At 41.9% G+C, this 6658-nt stretch overlaps 1 long non-coding RNA gene across 1 annotated transcript; it reads left to right on the top strand.

The window, feature by feature from the left end:
• The first annotated feature begins 1660 nt into the window (after window positions 1-1660).
• LOC134211709 (uncharacterized) lies at window positions 1661-2234 on the top strand. The gene is made up of 2 exons (XR_009979072.1): window positions 1661-1741; window positions 1863-2234. It is a non-coding gene; the product is annotated as an uncharacterized LOC134211709 (long non-coding RNA).
• The last annotated feature ends 4424 nt before the right edge of the window (window positions 2235-6658 follow it).

Raw genomic sequence — 6658 nt, 5'->3', positions numbered from 1 at the left:
TCAAAGCACGGATGCGCTTCACAAAACTATCAAGCATCGAACGCAAACTAGAAGCATTCTCGGATGTCAAATGCGGAATTTGAAATAAGTCTCCCAAATGTTTCTCGACCAGCCACCGTTTATTTTCGTAGCGACGGTTCAATGCATCCCAAAGAGATGAAAAGGTTTCCTCGTTGCACTGCAAATTTTTTGCTTCTCCACACAAACACATTCGCAAATAATGTAGCCGCTCAAAATCGTCGAGATTGTCACGGCGGCAGATGATCGATTTGAATTGATCACGGAAGAAAATCCAGTTTTCATAATGACCGTCGAATTTAGAGAGAGGAATGTCTGGGAGCTTGGTTTTGGAATTAGTGGAGTCGAGTTCTTTTTTTACGGTTTGGCTACCGTCCGCAATTGGTGGTTTTGCCTGTTTCAAATGGCGACGAATTTTGAACCGGCTTTTATCGAGAATATCTTCTATTTCCTCTTCACGCTCCCTAATTTCAGCAAGGTCATCGTCCTTCACCAGGCCATATAGCTTCGAACGGGTGTCAAAAAACTGATTTCGCAGATCATCAAGAACGGATAATTTTTCCTCCAATTCATCAAGGTCACCCTTGTCGGCAGAGAAAGCTTCTACAAACGATAGGAGCTTTTTCGAACGATCGCGAATAGCGTCGAAAATTCGATAGAGGCTAATAAGCTTTTTGTCGGTTATTTTGAGGTCACGCTAGTATGCTTCAAGTGGGCTTGCTCAAGGGAAACAAAATGGCTCGTCACCTACCTTTTTTTCGGCGAAGTTGAACGAAAAGCGTTGTTTTGCGGTGGCTTGCAATGGCTGCCGCTGGCGTCAGTAGGCACTTTCTGCTATTAATCTCTGCTTTGGAGGAATTCGAGCACTTTTTTGTTCTCCTTTTTCTTTTATAATTACTTCAATATTTTTCGTGTATTGGTTCAATTTGTCTAACACTTTAGCTAGCACACAGGCTGCTACGTCCAATGTTTTACACTCGCGACGATTGCAAACCATCACCAAATCATAAAGATTCGCCAAACGTTTCACTCGGAACGTTAATTTTATGGTCAGTTCGCTCGGCACACCAATTGGTTGGCCACTTCACTCGGCACTTTTATTTCGGGATGTTTGCTACACTTACGCAATACGCGTTTTTCACTGGCGACGAATGTCGCAGATACTTTTCCCCACAGTCGTTACCAGTTTGCAAAAAAAGTCTCAATTTCTGCTAGCTAGAAATTGAGAGCACTCACGTTTCGCGTAACTTTCGATACGACGGTACGTAATTTGTCCGGACTTAAATCAGTTCGAGAACACAGTCTCAAAATTGCGACGATTCAATTCGCACACCAATACCATTCGGGACGGCTTTCGCGCTGTTCCATCCCAGCAAGGAAGGTTACTCTAACTTGACCCTAATATGAGTGTAACCTGTTAGAAAGTTACTCTAATATTCTCACTAACGTCAGGGTAAAATGAGACTAAAATTAGACAGATCTGCAACACTTTTGTTAGGTATTTTTATGTTTGTTGCATGATTTGATCTAACATGTTAGTCTAACTTTAGAGTGAAGTTAGTTATGTTTCGCAGTGTGCGGTTAAGGTGTTGTTAGGGTTGTTTCAAAAGGGCTTTTATGCTTTTAAGATCAACGGGAAGTTTTTTTTTTTTTTTTTAATAAATGTATTCAATTGGTTTATTGATCATTTCGAATGTCCCATGTCGCATCGAATCAAACAAAAGTAAGTAAAATTAAATTAAATTCGCTGGCGGTCTCTGTTGCCCATTGCTATTGGCTAAATTTTGATCCGGAGCCGTGTTTTCGTCGCTCGAGAACTTAAAAAAAAAAACAATCATTTTCAGGCTTTCGCTGCTGCCTTGTCTTTCGGCTCGGAACAATCTGTGCATGGTCTGGACACTTCCAAGTATAAGCAAAGCAGTGCCGACGACGAATGCGGAACGATGCACGAAACGGTGTTGCCGTCTGCGAACAGGAGCAATGGCATCCGGAAGATCGGTAAGGCGCGGTATAAAACCTACAGGACGAAATCTAACTAGTGAAGAGCAAAATATAAGAATGTTGTACATCAGGCATAGTATATTTATACTATCGTTACAATATTAAATCAATATTCGACATGCTTATTAGAGGATAGGGATAGGCATAATTATGTTCTACTAGAAGTTAAGTAAATATGAATATGAATTCAATAAAATTTGACTTAAAATTAACAACGCAGTATTACTGAGAATTTTACCGAAATCCGTGTGGGAATTCATTTTCCAACAATACCTTCTCCGGTTATTCTGGTATACCGTTTTATTAATGATTTCCGGAAAAATAAGGAACAAATACGCTTGCGGACAAACTATTTTTTTCCGGAACTAAACCCGAATCGCGACGAAAGAAATTCCTAACTCACCAAACTATCAAAAATGGCGTCCAGCACTTTCTTCGAACAATAAGCATGGGTTTTCAATAGGAGCATAATTTAGTTATGCTTTTTGGCAAGCAACATAGCTAACAGGCTCTAACGATCTCACAGATTGTTTGCTGGGATTTGTTCGTCACAATGCATCGTCGTTTTCGACGAGTCCATTCAAATTGATCGTTGCGCGATTATTCACTCGGACCCTTCAGCTATCTGGTTCGAAGAATCAAAATGTTCGATACGATGATAAGCGGACTGTAATTTATTGATAGGTCACTGTTTCCCGGATAGCTGAAGGGAACCTTATTCTTTCGCACACATCGATACAAATTAACACCTTTTATTCTCGGAACATTAGAACTTAACTTTATTACTCGGAACTTGTAATTATTGCCGCGAACAGTCTTGCGGTCTAGTCGCGTTTTTAGGAAAAGAGATCGAAACGTTACAACTCATCCAAATTTATAGTTTTTAGGTAGGAAAACTCTCTAGCCCTATCTCCATTTATCTCGTATTTCTGTCTTTATTCCTCAAAACTCGTCTAATAGAAACATTTATAAATTTACCTGTGGTTGTTGATGCAATGGCACGTTAAAATAGAGCGACTCACTCGGGACAAGTTGATTACATTTCCTACACCACTAGGCCGAACAAACCATTAAGCCAAAACCCATCTGGCCGAAAGGGTCATTTGGCCGAATAGGTCATTTATCTTAATTCTCACTCCTCATTTCTCACTTCTCACTGTAAAAATGAGAAGCGCGGAGTGAGTAGTGAGACGTCTCACTACCCAGTTTGCACTACTCACTATTCACAGTAAGAAGTGAGAAAAGAGGAGTGAGACGTCTCACTACTCACTTCATGCTTCTCAATTTTTACAGTGAGAAGTGAGAAATGAGTCGTATCATTTCTCACTCCTCACTGTAAAAAGTGTGTAGGCCAAAGTGGGAAGTGAGACGTCTCACTACATATTTCGCGCTTCTCACTTTATGTCCTACTCGGCCAAATGATCCTTTCAGCCAAACGACCCTTTCGGCCAAATGATCCTTTCGGCAAAACGACCCTTTCGGCCAAATGACTTTCGGCCTAATGGTCTGTTCGACCAAATGGCATATTCGGTCAAACAACTTTCGGCTTAGTGGCATTCGACCAAATGGCATTCGGCCGAACGGTATTTGGCCAAACGGCCCTTCCCCGTCACCAGAAGACGCTGGAGTAAAATGTCAAACTTGAAGGATTACGACGCTAGCGCCTCTAGTTGTGAAACAATAAAGGCGCTAGCGTCGTTGATCGTTGAAGTCATGGTCGATGGTAATTTCTCTAGTGTTGCATCTGTTTGTCTGTGATATTACCTTCTGTGTGTTTCAAAGAGACGAGAGTGACCCTGGTTCCTGGACTCGAACTATGCACATCAGCTTATCAAAACGACATCCTGTTCTTATGACCGAAGTCAGGCAAAAATAAAAATTTACCGACCATCATTTGGGCCGGCAGCGGTGCTGAATCAAATCCATTGACTAAACTTGTCAGCTTATCCGTAATACCTTGTTCATACATTAATTGCCAGAGCTGATGGTCTCAATCGAATATGTCATATGTAGAAGTCGATGAATGATGTGTGGGCACGTTGTACATACTCGCGATATTTCTGTAATATCTGTCGTATGACGAATACCTGATGCATGGTAGAGCGTTCTCCAACAACACGCCTGGTACTGTCCCACGAACACGCTTGCAATTGGTGTTAGTCGATGGCGTAAAATCAACTTTGGGGGTGCTCATTGATTCTGTGCCTCACTATTCCAGACAATACTCCAGCGAACAAAAATTTTGTTTTAGATTTTGGCTCCTTATTTCCTAGACATGTTTTTACTTTATTATTGGAACTTCACCCTGCTGGCAATACAGGACCAAATACAAGCGCGCTCCAGAAAAAAACAGCATTAAAATTCCACCACTTGCTGCGAGTTGATGCGTTCGCTGATTATTATTGTCCGGCACTCATTGAGCATGGCAATCGGTTTCCGATTCGCGATGCGCTTGGGAACCAACAAGGTGCTGCGCTTGCCCGCTGCAAAAGCTTTATCAGAACGACATCTTGTTCTAATGGCCGAAGTGAAGCGAAAACAAAAATTTACCGACCATCATTAGGGCCGGCAGCGGCGTCAAATCAAAATCCTCTGAAGTGATAATATATGCGACCGTTGCACGATTCGCGAGCAGGCGATAACAGCGAACATTAATATATGGCTGTTATTAATATTTGCGATGTTCGCCTTTTCCCGCGGGATGTCGACTAATGATCGTTGGCACGCAGTTAGGCCTTGCGTTTCGGGACATTAATAACCCCGGGAAGAAATTAAACTCGGTGAGAGAATATGCGGAGTTCAGTGATTTGAGAGTGCATTAATTTATATTCTGTTCGATGCAAACTTTCCATTGCAATGAATGGCTTAATTGTTTAATTCTAAAATTATTTCGCTCATTTGCTTAATTATTACTGATAGAATATTAGAATTTAGGGGCAGCAGGGTCTATGTACAAGGGGTTGACAATCCCCTCCCAGGGCACAACGAGTTGTGGTACCTGCCTAGGATGTTTGACGGCGGGTTTGGCAGTGGGCTCAGTTAAACTTGAATTTTTTTTTCCTTGTTGGGTATTTTAATCACTGCGACCATTTGTTAGATCTATTGTGATATATGCCCCATTTGATCTAGCTTTGTCAAGTTGACGCATCATTACTGTTTAGAGCAATTGCATTACCTTAAATACCAGCGTTATCCCAATGCGGTATTATGGTTCTGATGAATCGTACTACCATATTGGGACTTGTTCTCCAAACTTCTGAGGGTTCTATCAGCCCCTTGTTGAAGAATTGTAATCTTTTTCTAAAAATTGCCGGACAATGGCATAACAGATGTTCCGAGTCTTCTACATGTATGCCGCAGAAACAACATACATCATCTTGAAGTTTTCCTAACAGCTTCAAGTGATATCGGCTCGGGCAATGGCCTGTTATAAGGCCTGTGTATGTGTTAAGATCTTTTTTTGAAAGATCTAAAATTTTGCGAGTGATAAATACGTTTGGTATGATGAAACGTTTAGACTGCCTAGCAATCAATGTGCTTTTCCAAATGTCTGCGTAAGCATAAATTAGAGCATTCAAGAATAGCCTGAACTTCAGCTTGGAAAACAGTTGGCCATTTGCCCATGGGAATCGAAATATTTATCCCCGGGCCAGTCACGCCTGCCCCAACTTGATTGTTCAGCTTTGAACCATCGTAAACTTGAATAAGAAGCTACATATATTCGCAAACAGGCTCTGCCAAAGTGACCGTCCCAACAAACAATTTAAGCTGAACAAGCTAGTTTTTTTAGCTGAAGAAGCTTATTAGTCACGAAATAAGCTCTTTTTCAGCTTCCAATGTTTGTTGGGGTGTACCGCTCAAAGCTCACATGTCCAAGTTCTAGTATTGTGCGAGACACTAACATGACGGCCCTCCGGATCACAATTGGAAGCTTAAAGCATGGAACTGCAGATCTACGATGAATTACATCCTACAACTTCGACAACGTGGCACTGCAGGAAATTTGCCGGACAGGACAGACAGTATGGAGAACCAGGCATAGAACTCCCTCCCTCTACTAAGGTATTGAAACCACCAATGAGCTGTGAACCAGCTAGTGTCGGGCAAGATGCGCCAGCGTATGATTGGGTGGCAGCCAGCCAACGCAGGACGATGATGGTTCTTGTTGCTAGGGAAGATTTTTAAACTATTGGCTCTGTTTACATTGAACATTCTCCCCCCGTTGGCAGGCCACTCTTCCAACTGATAGCTCTGGGTTCACTGGGAGGAAACAGAATATCGATACTGATCTCCGCATAATTCCATTCTTAGTTTTGACAGTTTTAACAGTTACTGGAAGTTGTTTGTTTTGACAGTTACTGGGAGTTTCTTGTGCCACTTGTACCTCTGTTGTTACGAGGACAAATATTCCGAATTTCAGCGATCCCAGCAGTGCACAGTGGGGAAAATGTTGCATGTTTCGGGCAAAATTCAATAACTTAAAAGGCCGCTGAACGAAAATTGTGACCAAGAACTTTTCTTAAACAAATTTTTTTCCAGGAATGCAGTGCTGGGCGATGTGGTCGATGTGCTCGAAGCGTGATATTGCATGTTTCGATTGGACAGTTATCTCCGGAGGTGAGAGGCCGAAAGACCAAAA

This window comes from Armigeres subalbatus, chromosome 1 (genome assembly GCF_024139115.2).
Source record: "Armigeres subalbatus isolate Guangzhou_Male chromosome 1, GZ_Asu_2, whole genome shotgun sequence".
Classification (NCBI taxonomy): Eukaryota; Metazoa; Arthropoda; class Insecta; order Diptera; family Culicidae; genus Armigeres; species Armigeres subalbatus.
The sequence above is the reverse complement of the archived record's forward strand: the minus strand, read 5'-3'. Positions and strand labels throughout refer to the sequence as shown.